The following is a 16235-nucleotide window of genomic DNA, read 5'->3' on the forward strand; positions in this document are numbered from 1 at the left end:
CACTTCCTAATTTATTGCTTCTCCCTTTTCCTTCTCTCTTTTTAGTCCAGCAGGAATCTATTCAATACTTGCTGTTTGAGGACTGTAGCTTGGGGTTCATCTCACTTCGCCTGGTGCTACAGCACATTGAGCCAACTATGATCTAGTGATTGCCTGAGCTTTGATCTCCCATCTCCCAGAACATGAACACAACAATCAGACCCTTACTATATTTGTCACTTCCTTCTTGGACTGAATTGAATTGAATTGACTTTATTTCTCATATCCTTCACATACATAAGGAGTAAAAATCTTTACGTTACGTCTCCGTCTAAATGTGTTCTCATCCAGAAGTTCCATGAGCAACACTGATTCAGGCAAATGTGAATGTACTAATAATTTTGTACTAATGTCCTGCCGACGAGTCTTGGCCTGAAACATCGACTGTACTTCTTTCCATAGATGCTGCCTGGCCTGCTGAGTTCCTTCAGCATTTGTGTGCATTGCTGTACTAATAATGAAGGTTGTGGTCCATGAATTTTTAAAACTTCCCTAATTTTCTCGCATTATCTCTTACATGCACCGGCCTTTGCTACAAACTTCTTTCACATCTTTTCTTAGGAGTGGCGATGTTTCTAGTCCTAAATCTACAATACTGTTTCCAGTTTATGAACATGAGTGTACTGTATGATATGACCTAGATACGTTATTGAACTAGATATTTCTTTTCAGCTTGAGATTGATTGGCCTTTTCTAGTCTGAGTGATAGTACTTGAAACAATACGAGAAAAAAACCATGGCTACTGTATAACAATGTAGTACACTGAAGACTTTTGAAAAATTACTTTAGAATGCCCGGAAGACACAATCTAAAAGTAAGTTTCTTGTTCATGAGAATCAGTTCAGCTCAGTTCACATGCAAAGGGTTGGAGATAAGTTAGTGATCTTTTTATTGAAACCCAATGCCCTCTTGGATAGACACAGGAGACTCCAATTAAGACCATAAGATGTAGGAACAAAACTAGGCTATTTGACCCATCGAGTCTGATCCACCATTTCATCATGGCTGATCCATATTTCCTCTTAGCCCCAATCTCTTGCCTTCTTCCATATCCCTTCATGCCCTGACCAGTCTAGAATCTATCAATCTCTACCTTAAATATACATAAATGGTTGGCCTCCACAGCCACCTGAAGCCACGAATTGCACAGATTCACCACTTCCTTGATAAAGAAATTCCTCTTCATCTCCATTCTGAGGCTGTCCTCTGATTCTAGACTCTCCCACCCGATCAATCTTGGAATAATTTTAGTGATACTGGAATCTTCTGCAGATGCTGAGATGCTGCTCATCCTGCTGAGTTCCTCTGTCAGAGTTTTGATTTTGGCCATCTCAGGTAGATTGGTCCTGACTGAAGAACAAAGAGTGAATTTATCAACACTTGACATTTATAGATATATACAGAGTGGGCAATCAGATATGTGCTCGGGAGAGAATGAAATGCAGAAATTCTGGTCCAGCCATGTTGATGCCCCACCAATACCTCTAGTTGCCTAACCTAGTTCCATTGGTAGATAGTAAACACACAGGAGGCTAAAGAAATTTGGCACGTCCCTATGGACCGTCAACAAATATTATTAATGCACCATAGAAAGCATTGTGTCTGGATTCCATAATGGCTTGGTATGGTAACTGTTCTGCATGTGCTACAATAAACTGCAGAGAGCTGTAGACACAGCCCAGCACTTCACAGGAACCAGCCACCCCTCTATGGACTCTGTCTATACTTCTCGCTGAATCAAAGGCACCACCCAGCCCAAACATTCTCCCTCCTCTCTCTCATCGGGCAAAAGATACAAAGACCTGAAAGCACACACTACCAGGATCAAGGACAGCTTCTATCCCCCTGTTATCAGACTCTTGAATGGACCTCTTCTACGATAGGATGGACTCATGGGCCCTGGCCTCATAATCTACTTCATTTTGATGTTGCACTTTATTCTTTACCTGTACTGCATTTTTTCGGCAGCTTTTACACTTTGTTCAGCATTGCTATTGTTTTGCCTTGTTCTGCCACACAGTGCACTTTGTAATAATTTGATCTGTATGAGCAGTATGCAAGATAAGCTATTCATTGAATCTTGGTACATTAAGCCAACACCAATACCAGAGATCAGCTTACTATTATTTGCATTATTCTGGATTTTTCTTTCTGAAAAAGATTTAAAAAGACTCGTGTTTCACATTGGCACAATCTCCAAAATCACATCCAGATATATTATTTTCTATTTGAGAAAAAGCTTCACTTTAGCTATAATTGAAAAGCAAGCTAGTTATAATTTGGAAAGATCTGTCCAGCTTCATGTCTTATGATTCTTATTATGGATGATCCTTGAGGTACATGCCTAGCCAAATTAAATGTAGATATGGAAATTCATTATTATTCATAGCGCTTACAGTTCGTGAGAGTGTTTAAAAAAAAGCCGCTGACTTGTTTAGACTATACAACAAATAGGTAGTTGTGCTTTTTCGGCTTATGTTAACCATGTGTCAGGCAGAGCCCAGTCAGGGTGCAAGGATGGTCTCAGCCATACTGACACAAATCACAGCTGTGAGAACATGACTGGAGAGGGACAAGATCTTTGATTGCTTGTAAGTCCTGGGACATTCCTAAAGAGGCCGAATGGGGCTTTGTGAAAGGAAAATTCAATTTAGTGAGCTCAACGGAATTTTATGAGGGGGTAAATAAACCTGCAGATAGGGGAAGATTGGGAGATGCTGCCTATATGGTCTTCTGCAAAGCATTTGATAAGCACTTCGTAAAAGATATTGTTAATGAAAGGTGGTTTGTGGAACCAAAGTTGAATCAATAATCTAGTGGAGTGGCAAGAGACAGACACCAGGGGTTGGTACTAAAATTGGCAAGATCTGACGTTTTGTCCACAGATGAATCTTGGCTTGCAGATTTTATAGTTTAATCCTAATGTAATACATTTATGATGAAAGAACTGCATCAGACTCAAATGTCAATAGCCCCTATGATTGTAGGAGAAGGCAGGTAAAGGTCTTACCACCACTCACCTGATACCTCTGTGGGTGAGAATTGTTCATAACAGAGGCCCTATCAGAGTAAAAGCTAAGTGCACAACTCATTGACTTCATAGATGTCTTCTGTGTGTTACTTCCTCTGGCAGCTCCTTCCATACCCACCTACTGGGTATTTTTCTTTTCCCCATCAGGATCCTATTAAATCTCTCCCCTCTTATCTTAAACAAACACATGGACTCTCCCCACCCTGGGAAAAAAAGATTGTGTACGTTCAGTGTATCCTTGCCCCTCATGATTGTATAAAACTCTAGAGCAGAGGTTCCCAACCTTTTTTTTATGCCATGGACCTGTGCACCCCAGGTTGGGACGAGCTCCTTTAGAAAATCACCTCTCACTCTCCTACACTGCAAGGAATAAAGTCCTAGCTTGCTACATACCTTACCTCAGGCCCTCAAGTCCTGTGGTTGTAAGATTAAGCGTGTCTTCACAAACAAAAGGAAGCATAGAACTGAGGGGGAGGAGATAGGGAGGAGAAGAAGGATGAAGCAAAGACTCTGTTGCCTCCACACAGACACACTGTATTATTTTTGTAATTGAGAGTAATTTTTTATGTCTTCACTGGACTGCTTCTGCAAAACAAACTTCATGGCATATGTCAATGATAATAAATCTAAATCTCATTCTTTAAAATGAGTTGCTAGTCCTGTTGTTCTTAATTTTTATTTCCTACTGGATTATAACCAATAATCATAAGTAATTGTGACAAACTTCACAACATCCATGTAACATCTGAAATCTGCTCATCTCAAAATAGCTCTCTGACACAGGCAACCAATTAAACAGTTTGCTAGTTGTCCAAGTTTTCATTTATTACTTCACTCAGACAATATATTTCCCGCAGGAAGATGCAGCTATAAATCATAAAATCTCATTTGTTTTCAAAAGGTCAGGTCTCAAACTCCAAGTTATCTGAGAATGTGAATTAGATCTGAGAGGAAAAAGAAATAACTGACAATCACAAACATAATACTGAAAGCAAAGAATCTGTGCAATGCTTTTCAGGGCATCTTAAGTCAGATATCCAATGAAATCAAGCTCAAGTTCAAGATTATTGTAGTTCAACATACACATGTATACAGCTAAATGAAACAACATTCCTTGAACAAAGGTGCAAATCATAGTACATATGTCATATACAGCACATAAAATAATATTAACACAATATTAATAGATAATAAAAAACCCTGTAGATGTACAACATAGAACATAGAATCATAGAAATCTACAGCATATTACAGGACCTTTGGCCCACAATGTTGCGTCGACTGTGTAATCTACTCTAGAGACTACCTAGAAATACCCTACTACATAGCCCTTTATTTTTCTAAGCTCTATGCACCTATGGCTCTTAAAAGACTCTATTGTATCCGCTTCCACCACCGCCACCAGCAGTGCATTCCACATACCCACCACTCTCTGTGTGAAAAACTTAACCTTGACATCCCCTCGGTACCTATTTCTAAGCAGCTTAAAAATATGCCCCCTCGTGTTAGCCAATTTAGCCCTGGGAAAGAACCTCTGACTATGCACACGATCAACGCCCCTCATGATCTTATTCACCTCTCATCCTCCGTCGCTCCAAGGAGAAAAAGCCAAGTACACTCAACCTATTCTCATAAGGTGCACCCTCCAAACCAGGCAACATTCTTGTAAATCTTCTCTGCACTCTCTCTACAGTATCTACATCCTTCCTGTAGTGAGGTGACCAGAACTGAACACAGTACTCGAAGTGGGGTCTAACCAAGGTCTTATATAGCTGTAACATTACCTCACGGCTCTTGAACTCAAACCCACAGTTGATGAATGTCAACACACCATACACCTTCTTGTATACAGAAGCAGCAGCTTTGAGTGTCCTATCGACAGGGACCACAAGATCTCTCAGATCCTCCACACTGCCAAGAGTCTTAGCATTTATATTATATTCTGTCTTCAAATTGGACCTACCAAAATGAATCACTTCATACTTATCTGGGTTGAAGCCAATCTGCCACTTCTCAGCCCAGTTCTGCATCCTACCAATGTCCCGCTGTACACTGATAACCCTCAGGACTATCCACAACACCCCCAACCTTTGTGTCATCAGCAAACTTACAAACCCACCCTTCTACTTCTTCATCCAGGCCATTTATAAAAATCACAAAGAGGAGGGGTCCCAGAACAGATCCCTGCAGAACAGTACTGGTCACCGACCTCCATGCAGAATACGAACCATCTACAGCCACCCTTTGCCTTCCGCAGGCAAGCTAATTCTGGATCCACAAAGCAAGGTCTTCTTGGATCCTATGCCTCCTTACTTTCTGAAGGAGCCTTGCATGGGGAACCTTATCAAATGCCCTACTGAAATCCATATATACTACATCCACTGCTCTACCTTCATCAATGTGTTTTGTTACATCATCAAAAAATTCAATCAGACTCATAAGGCATAACTTGCCCTTGACAAAGCCGTGCTGAATATCCCTAAACAGATTATGCCTCTCCAAATGCTCATAAATCCTGCACCCCAGGATCTTCAACAACTTACCCACCACTAACATCAGACTCACTGGTCTATAATTTCCTGGGATATCTCTACTCCCTTTCTTGAACAAGGGAACAACATTTGCAACCCTCCAGTCCTCCAGTACTTCTCCTGTCCCTATTGATGATGCGAAGATCATTACAAGAGGTTCAGTAATCTCCTCTCTCGCTTCCAACAGGAGATTGGAGTATATCTCATCTGGTTCCAGTGACTTATCTAATTTAATGCTTTTCAAAAGCTCCAGCATATCCTTTTTCTTCATGCCTATATGCTCAAACGTTTCAGTCTGCTGTAAGTCATCCCCACAATTGCCGAGGTCTTTTTCCCTGGTGAATACTGAAGCAAAGTGTTCATTAAGCACTTCCGCTACCTTCTCTGACTCCATGCACACGTTTCCGCTTTTGCACCTGATTGGTCCTATTCTCACATGGCTCATCCTCTTGCTCTTCACATACTTGTAGAATGCCTTGGGGTTTTCCTTAATCCTGCTCACCAACGCCTTCTCATGGCCTCTCCTGGCTCTCCTAAACCCATTCTTAAGCTCCTTCCTAGCAACCTTGCAGTTTTCTAGAGCTCTAACAGTACCTAGCTTCTTGAATCTTTCGTAGACTTGTATTTTCTTCTTAACTAGATTTTCTACATACTGTACCTTGTACACCATGGTTCTTTAATTCTACCATCCTTTCTCTGCCTCAATGGAACTCCATGCAAATGTTCCCTGAACATTTGCCACATTTCTGCTGTGCATTTCCCTGAGAACATCTACTCCCAAGCTCCTGCCTAATAGCACCATATTCCCCCCACCCCAATTAAATGTTTTCCCAAATTGTCTGCTCCTATCCCTCTCCAGCGCTATGGTGAAGGAGATAGAGTTGTGGTCACTACCTCCAAAATACTTTCCCACTGAGAGATCTGATAGCTGACCAGGTTCATTTCCCAATACCAGATCAAGTACAGCCTCTCCTCTAGTTGACTTATCGACATATTGTGTCAGGAAACCTTCTTGAACACACCTAACAAACTCCACCCCATCTAAACCCCTTTTGCTAAGAAGATGCAAATCAATATTAGGAAAGTTAAAATCTCCCATCACAACAACCCTATTATTATTGCAATGCACAAGTTGACGTAAAGTGTATGATCCACATATAATTGAATAAACAACCATATACAGCATACTGGCACTGTCACAGATAAGGTGTACCAGGTGGTAGCAGGGTGTTCAGAAGTCTCACAGCCTGGAGGAAGAAGCTGTTACCCAGCCTAGTAATCTTGTTCTTATACTGTGGTACCTTCTGCCCGATGGTAGGAGGTCAAAGAAATTGTGGTACAGATCGGAGGAGTCCTTAACAATACTGAGATCTCTGTGAATGCTGTGCCTCTGATATATACCCTGGATTGATCTAGGGGTGCATATACATTTCAAAGCATGGTTCCTATTGTGATAGAGGCTGTATTGATGAACACTGGTGATTATATCTCAGACAACTGATCAGTAGCCATGCCTGCTGGCATATAAAATGGTAATTACCTGACAACTTGAAGTTGGCATCCATCATTGTGGGCCCTGGGTATCTGGAACATGCCCTGAAGACCCACACCCAATGTTTCAGAAACAGCTCTTTTCCCTCCGCCATCAGATTTCTGAAAGTCCACATGCCCATGAACACTTCTTCACTATTCCTCTCTTGCACTATGTATTTATCTGTTTGTTTATTGCTTTTATAGTATTTTTCCTGTGCACTGAACTGCTGGTGCAAAACAACAGATTTTATAATATATGTCAGAAATCATTCCGATTGTGATTTTTTTTATTAGGTTGGTACCTGTATATAAACCTCAGACTTCAACTACTGCACAGAGTCTTGTCATCTTCAGAAGTTTTCGGATGACTCTGCCATAGTTGGATGCATCAGCAAGGGAGATGAGGCTGAGTACAGGGCTACAGTAGGAAACTTTGTCACATGGTGTGAGCAGAATTATCTGCAGCTTGATGTGAAAAAGACTAAGGAGCTGGTGGTAGCCCTGAGGAGAGCTAAGGCACCGGTGACCCCTGTTTCCATCCAGGGGGTCAGTGTGGACATGGTGGAGGATTACAAATACCTGGGGATACGAATTGACAATAAACTGGACTGGTCAAAGAACACTGAGGCTGTCTACAAGAAGGGTCAGAGCCGTCTCTATTTCCTGAGGAGACTGAGGTCCTTTAACATCTGCCGGACGATGCTGTGGATGTTCTACGAGTCTGTGGTGGCCAGTGCTATCATGTTTGCTGTTGTGTGCTGGGGCAGCAGGCTGAGGGTAGCAGACACCAACAGAATCAACAAACTCATCTGTAAGGCCAGTGATGTTGTGGGGATGGAACTGGACTCTCTCACGGTGGTGTCTGAAAAGAGGATACTGTCTAAGTTGCATGCCATCTTGGTCAATGTCTCCCATCCACTACATAATGTACTGGGTGGGCACAGGAGTACATTCAGCCAGAGACTCATTCCACCGAGATGCAGCACTGAGCGTCATAGGAAGTCAATCCTGCCTGTGGCCATCAAACTTTACAACTCCTCCCTTGGAGGGTCAGACATCCTGAGCCAATAGGCTGGTCCTGGACTTATTTCATAATTTACTGGCATAATTTACATATTACTATTTAACTATTTATGGTTCTATTACTATTTATTATTTATGAAGCAACTGTAATGAAAACCAATTTCCCCTGGGATTAGTAATGTATGACTATGACTATGACTATGATCATGGAAACTGTACAGATCGAAAAGGAGGAGGTCCTTGCTGTCTTGAGGAAAATTAAAGTGGATAAATCCCCGGGACCTGACAGGGTGTTCCCTCGGACCTTGAAGGAGAATAGTGCTGAAATTGCAGGGGCCCTGGCAGAAATATTTAAAATGTCGCTGTCTACAGGTGAAGTGCCGGAGGATTGGAGAGTGGCTCATGTTGTTCCGTTGTTTAAAAAAGGATCAAAAAGTAATCCGGGAAATTATAGGCCAGTAAGTTTAACGTCGGTAGTAGGTAAGTTATTGGAGGGAGTACTAAGAGACAGAATCTACAAGCATTTGGATAGACAGGGACTTATTAGGGAGAGTCAACATGGCTTTGTGCATGGTAGGTCATGTTTGACCAATCTATTGGAGTTTTTCGAGGAGGTTACCAGGAAAATGGATGAAGGGAAGGCAGTGGATATTGTCTACATGGACTTCAGTAAGGCCTTTGACAAGGTCCCGCATGGGAGGTTAGTTAGGAAAATTCAGTCGCTAGGTATACATGGAGAGGTGGTAAATTGGATTAGACATTGGCTCAATGGAAGAAGCCAGAGAGTGGTGGTAGAGAATTGCTTCTCTGAGTGGAGGCCTGTGACTAGTGGTGTGCCACAGGGATCAGTGCTGGGTCCATTGTTATTTGTCATCGATATCAATGATCTGGATGATAATGTGGTAAATTGAATCAGCAAGTTTGCTGATGATTCAAAGATTGGAGGTGTAGTAGACAGTGAGGAAGGTTTTCAGAGCCTGCAGAGGGACTTGGACCAGCTGGAAAAATGGGCTGAAAAATGGCAGATGGAGTTTAATACTGACAAGTGTGAGGTATTGCACATTGGAAGGACAAACCAACTCAGAACATATAGGGTTAATGGTAAGGCAGTGAGGAGTGCAGTAGAACAGAGGGATCTGGGAATACAGATACAAAATTCCCTAAAAGTGGTGTCACAGGTAGACAGGGTCGTAAAGAGAGCTTTTGGAGTATAAGAGCTGGAATGTTATGATGAGGTTGTATAAGGCATTGATGAGGCCGAATCTGGAGTATTGTGTTCAGTTTTGGTCACCAAATTACAGGAAGGATATAAATAAGGTTGAAAGAGTGCAAAGAGTGCAAACATCAAGGATGTTGCCGGGACTTGGGAAACTCAGTTACAGAGAAAGGTTGAATAGGTTAGGGCTTTATTCCCTGGAGCGTAGAAGAATGAGGGGAGATTTGATAGAGGTATATAAAATTATTATGGGTATAGATAGAGTGAATGCAAGCAGGCTTTTTCCACTGAGGCAAGGGGAGAAAAAAACCAGAGGACATGGGTTAAGGGTGAGGGGGGGAAAGTTTAAAGGGAACATTAGCGGGGGCTTCTTCACACAGACAGTGGTGGGAGTATGGAATGAGCTACCAGACGAGGTGGTAAAGGCGGGTTCTTTTTTAACAGTTAAGAATAAATTGGACAGATACATGGATGGGAGGTGTATAGAGGGATATGATCCGTGTGCAGGTCAGTGGGACTAGGCAGAAAATGGTTCGGCACAGCCAAGAAGGGCCTGTTTCTGTGCTGTAGTTTCTATGCTTTCTATGGTTTCTATGATAAAATTTGTCCGCTCAGATTAACCCACTTACCAAGATTGAGGTTTGCTTTAAAGCAAAGAAGATTTCTGTCAAGAGAAAGGATCAGAATGGATGCCACTGCAATGGGGCAGATGAGGTCACCTCATCACCACACTTAGCCTGGGCCAAGACTGTGGTCTGTAATTGGAACATCCCTGGGGCTGTGAGCTCACATAAATAAAAGGGAGATCACAAAAACTCCCACTCCCACTCTCATGGTTCATGTTTTTTTTCATTATTTCCTCGAGAAATTATTTCATTATTCCCTGTGATGTGCTGCTAAAAATATCTCCTCACCAGCTCATCCATGGTGGTAGTTCATTTGATAGATGGAAAGGGTGGATTAATAGCATTCCCAGGAGGGCAGGAGGAAAAGCAGGTAGCTGCCAGGCCTGATCTCTGTTTCAATAATATGAGTGAATTCCTGGTATGTATCATAGCACTAGAGATCAGCACCTCCAGGAAGGATTTGAGTGACTTGTCTAAACCATTGCCTGGAACCCTGGTCATAACAGATCCGAATCTTGTACTATTTCTGGCAGCCAATTTTATAGCAAAGTCCCAAACTAAAACTTTGGTTCCTTCTTCAGATATGTCAAAACCTTATGTCTACGGTAGATTGTTGCCCAGATTAGGGCCAATGTCTGATCAGGCGATCTTTCAGAGGTCTTGAGATTGAGGGTGCTTACTGCCAAACTTCGAGCCTAGTTGTTGATATTTTACAACACCAAAGTGAATTTCTCACCCCTAAGTTTCTAATTCATGAGAGATGCTTACATTTTGTATTGAAGAATTGAAGGGGTTTATAATGCACATCTATAAATATTAAAAAGCATGAATTGCGTGGGCTGTTTGACTTGTGTTGTTAGGACTAGAAGGCAGACCTGAAGTGAGATATGAATAATAAAAATATGAAACCAACCCTGTTCAATGCAACTGGGATTAATTCAGTGATGGAAACAATGAGACTGGATCATACAGGAATGAATGGTAGGCAGAGATGGAATAACTAGAAAGGAAAGACAAAACATTGCCTATGGAGGTGACAGGCAAATATTAAATACTCTAGGTAAGAAACTAATGAATATTCTGCTTTTTCTTTTGCAGATCTTACTGTTAGAGTAAAGAGAAGTTCCTCAGCCTGAGGTGGAAGATGTTTTCAGGAGCTGCAAGACCATTGGGCAAAACTTTCTTATATTTTATAATTATCCTTTTTGAAGTAGTTGTAAAGATACAGCAAGGTAAACACCCCATTTTAATGGAGTTTTTTCCTTCTCCTGACTTTCTCTTCCTTGATACCATGAGGTAGTATAGACATTTTTCCAAATATTTGGCAGAAGCCTCCCAAGTGGAGTTCACTTTCTGTTACAGGGTTCAAAGTTCAAAGTAAATTTATTATCAGAGTATGTATGTGTCACAGTATACTACCTTAAGACTTATTTTCTTGTAGGTATTTACAGCAGAACAAAGAAATACAATAGAATCAATGCAAAGCTATACACAGAGATTGGCCAACAGCCAATGAGGAAACAAAGACCAACTGCACAAATAAAGATAAATAAATAAATCAATCAATCTGAGAACATGAGTTATGGAGCTCTTGAAAGTTAGTCCATAGGGTGTGGAAACAGTTCAGGGTTGAGGTGAGTGAAGTCTTCTATGTTGGCTCAGGAGCCTGATCGGTGAAGGGTGATAACTGCTCCTGAACTTGGTAGTGTGGGACCTAAGGCTCCCATATCTGCTTCCAGATGGTAGCTGTGATAAGAGAACATGCTTATTGCCTCCCCTGGATAGAGTCCGGACTCATTGTTGTGAGCTCTCAAACTAGCACATGGCCATAGGAGCCCAGCAACAGGTGTGGACCACTCTGCTACTCAAACCTTTTCAGCAATTTAATGAAAAATTTACATTTTCCTGCTTCTGCCTTTTCATTGATTATAACATTGATTAATAAATACATATCACTCCTAGAATTAAAATAAAGTTTTACATTATTTGCTGTAGTGTAAGAGTATTCCATATTTCAGTGTGTATTTTCCAGTGGCACTCCGGAAAGATGAGGTGTGGTCTGTGACCTGTGGAACCACATACTCCCAGAAGCGGGCTTTGCTGCCTTCCGTCTCCCATATTGTGAAGAGTAGAGCCCCTTCAACCGATGATATCTATGCTGAACACAAAACAGAACTAAACTAAATCCTTACTGAACAAAACTGATTCATATCCCTCCATATTCGTGTGTAGATTTATATTTTTATATTTAGAAATACAACATGGAACAGAACCTTCTGGCTCACCAAACTGTGCTGCCCAGCAGCCCACCAATTTAACCCTATCCTAATCTCAGGACAATTTACAATGACCAGTTAATCTACTAACCAGCATGTCTTTGGACTATGGGAGGAGATTGCAGCACCCAGAGGAAACTCCAGTGCACACAGGAAGGACGTGCAAACTTTCTTACAGAGGATGCTAGAATTGAACTACTATCTCCAACACCTCGAGATGTAATAGCGTCGCGCTGACTGCTAGGCTATCGTGGCACCCAGCAAAGCGGTATTGCCTAATAAACCATACCCTTACTGTCCAACAGCTTCTTAATACCACTGTCATATTTGCTTCCATCACTCCCCATGACAGCCCATCCAGGCATCTACCACATTTTGTGCAAAAAGAAACCTTATACCCCATGCTTCCTTTAAACTTTCCCCCTCTCGCTTTAAATGCATGTCCTCAAGTACTTGATATTTCTGACCTTGCAAAAGGATACTGGCTGTCTACTTCATCAGAAACAATAGTTTAATGTAGAAGCAGCAATTTGATCTATTTTTGTCAAGATAATTTCAAGCAAACTCATCTCCAAACTCCTAGACTTGAGTTCTTCACATCCCTTTGCAACTGGTTCCTTGACTTCTTGGCCAAGAGGCCAGAGTCAGTAAGAACAGGCAGTAACACCTCCATTGCAATTATCCTCAACACTGGCATCCTCAGCCCACCATCCTGTCCCCTATCACTCTCAAATGATTCTGCTCTAACAAAGTCTGCAAGAAACTGCAAAGAGTTTGGGTACACATTGGGTACACATCTCAGGACACCACGGAAACAAGGTTCTCTTCCATAGATTCTTCTTGCTGTCTCAGAAAATGAGTCATAATAATCAAAGACCCCCACCTTCCCCCGACATTCTTTTTTCTTCTCCCTCTCACTGGGCAGAAGATACAAAAGCCTGAAAAACACTGAGCACCAGCTCTATTAAGTTATTAATAAACTAGAGAATGGTCCCCTAATGAGATGCACTCTGGACTTTGCACCTTATTCTATACCTGCAATGCACTTTCTAAGTAATTGTAGCACTTTATTACGCATTCTGTTACTGATTACCAACTCTGTTGACTGCTGTAATGAAATTATCTGTATGGATAGCATGCAAAACAAAGTTTTCACAGTACCTGTGACAATAATATAACCCAATTTAACAATTTACCAATTAATTTTGTAAACTTCACAGAATAACTCTAACAGAATATAAGAGTTTAACAAGTCCCATGAGGTAGACTGATCTACAAGGTTCAGTCTGATGGAATCTGGAGGGTGGATTCAAAATTAGATGAAATGCAAGAAGCAGAGGGTAATAATAACTTAAAAATAATGTCATTATTTACAGTACAAACACTTGTCATACATTAAGATACAGGCTCAAAGTGATTTACATAGATTGTAAAGATAGATCAATACATCAATACAGTCATAAAAAGAGAGACAAAATTGAAAATCATAAGTAAAAACAAACATTACATTGGATAAAGTATAATTGAATATACCAAATTCTATAAATATAATCAACATCAGCAGATATTAAGTAATCAGATAAGTAGGCCAAATTAAAAAAGTAGGTTTTTAGAAGTGTTTTCAAATGTTCCACAGTACAGTTCTAGCCTGGCACATCTCAGTTGGTAGAGTCTTCCAGACTTTTGGTGCATAAGAGCTAAAGGCCACATTGTTATGCTTTGTAACACCAAAAAAACTAGTTTTAAAGAAAAATACAAAGAGACCAGAAAAGGAGTGGTTTAAACTAATATGGCAGGGGAGTGGGAACCAGTATGATGGAGCTGAGGGATGAGCCAGCAGGTTTACAAGTAGATGATGGATGTTAACATGAATGTAAGAATGGACATGCCAATGACTGGGTACAAATGCAGACAGAGCAAAGCATTAGATTGTACCACAGAGGCAAATTTCAAAAGGGCAAAGAACACAGGACTGAAGGTGCTGCATTTAAGTGTGCATAGCATTCGGCATAAGGTGTACAAACTCGTGGCGCAATTAGAGATTGGTCCGTATGACATTGTGGGCATAACTTAGTCATGGCTGAAAGAAGGCCATAGCTGGGAGCTTAACATCAAAGGATATACTTTGTATCAAAAGGACAGACACGAAGGCATAGGCAGTGGTGTGGTTCTGTTGGTAGTAGATGGAATTACATCTTTAGAAAGAGGTGACATAGGGTCAGAGAATGTTGAATCTTTGTGGGTGGAGTTAAGAAACCACAAAAGTAAAAAAAACATTATGGGAATCATCATCATCATCAGGTGCTGTGCCCAGTTTGAGCTTTGACTGCCATGGCCCACACACTCCTGTTTCAGGTCAAGTGGATCAATTCATTGGTATTCATTTCCAGTTCTCTGGCTGCTGTCTCCATCATCATTTGTCTTTGTCTTCCTCTTGCTTTCTTTCCTTCAATCTTTCCCATAATTACCGTGCATTCTAACTCCTCTTTCCTAATCACATGTCCAATGACGTTACGTTGTCTTTTCATGATCTCATACATTATTTCTCTTTTTGTATTTGCTCTGCTCATGACATCCTCATTAGATATTCGTTTCATCCATGATATTCTTTGAATCCTCCTCAAAAACCACATCTCTGCTGCTACAATTCGTTTCCTCATGTTCCTCATTGTCCAACATTCTGAGCCATATAACAAATCACATATAGGCCTCCAAATAGACAAGATGTAGGGTTGAGATTGCAAAAGGAGCTGCAAAAGGCAAGTAATAGGGTAATGACACAATTGTAATTGGGGACTTCAATATGCAAGGGGATTGGGAAAATCAAGTTGGTGTCGCATCGCAACAGAGTGAATTTGTTGAATGTCTATGAGATTGCTTTTTAGAGCAGCTTGTACTTGAGCCTACTCAGAGAAGGGTTACCTTAGATTGGGTTTTGAGTAATAACCCAGATCTTGTTAGAGAGCTTAATGTAAATGAATCCTTAGAAGGCTGTGATCACAATATGATTGAATTCATACTGAAATTTGAGAGGGAGAAGTATAAGTTGCATGTATCAGTATTGCAGTGGAATAAAGGGAATTACGGAGGCATGAGAGAGGAGCTTGCCCAGGTGGATTGGAGGAGGATACTGGTAAGGATGATGGCAGAGCAGAGATGGCTGAAGTTTCTGGGAATAGTTCATTAAGTGTGGGATAGATATGTCCCATAGAAGAAGTTCTCAAATGACAGAGGTAGGCAACCATGGCTGACAAGGGAAATTAAGTTCAGCATAAAAGCCAAGGAAAGAACATAAAAGGTAGCAAAAGTGAGTGGGAAGTTGGATGATTGAGAAGCCAACTAAAGGCAACTAAAAGAGGTATAAGAAGTGAAAAGATTAAATATGAAGGCAAGTTAGCCAATAATATAAAGTAGGATACAAAAATATTTCTTTTTCAATTATATAAAGTGCAAGAGGAAGGTGAGAGTTGATATTGGGCCACAGGAGAATGATGCTGGTGAGGTAGTAATGGGGGGACAAAGAAATGGCAGATAAACTTAATGTGTACTTTGCACCTGTCTTCACTGAGGAAGACACCAGCAGTGTGTCAGATGTCCATGAGGGTCAGGGAACAGGAATGAGTGCCATTGCTATTACAAAGGAAAAAGTGAATTCAAACTCAAAGGTTTTAAGGTGGGTAAGTTACCGGGATCAGATAAACCACATCCCAGAGTCCTGAGAGAGGTTACTGAAGAAATAACAGAGGACTGGAAGATTGCAAATGTTATTCCACTCTTTAAGAAGGGAGAAAAGCAAAAGAAAGGAATTTATAGGCAGTTAGCCTAACCTCAGTGATTGGGAAATTGTTGAAGTCTATTATTAAGGATGAGGTTTTGGGGTACTTGGAGACTATTGATAAAATAAGTCAAAGTCAGCATGGAAGAAATTGGAAAAATGGGCAGAAAAGTGGCAGATGGAA

The 16235-nt window shown here is 41.0% G+C and overlaps 1 long non-coding RNA gene across 1 annotated transcript in view; it reads left to right on the top strand.

Moving 5' to 3' along the window:
- LOC134349077 (uncharacterized) overlaps positions 1-16235 on the top strand; it is a 52444-nt gene that overhangs the window by 6478 nt on the left and 29731 nt on the right. Inside the window, exon 2 of the long non-coding RNA XR_010018580.1 lies at positions 11099-11232. This is a non-coding gene — a long non-coding RNA (uncharacterized LOC134349077). The remainder of the gene's footprint in view (positions 1-11098; positions 11233-16235) is intronic.

This window comes from Mobula hypostoma, chromosome 7, assembly GCF_963921235.1.
Source record: "Mobula hypostoma chromosome 7, sMobHyp1.1, whole genome shotgun sequence".
NCBI classification, from domain to species: Eukaryota; Metazoa; Chordata; class Chondrichthyes; order Myliobatiformes; family Myliobatidae; genus Mobula; species Mobula hypostoma.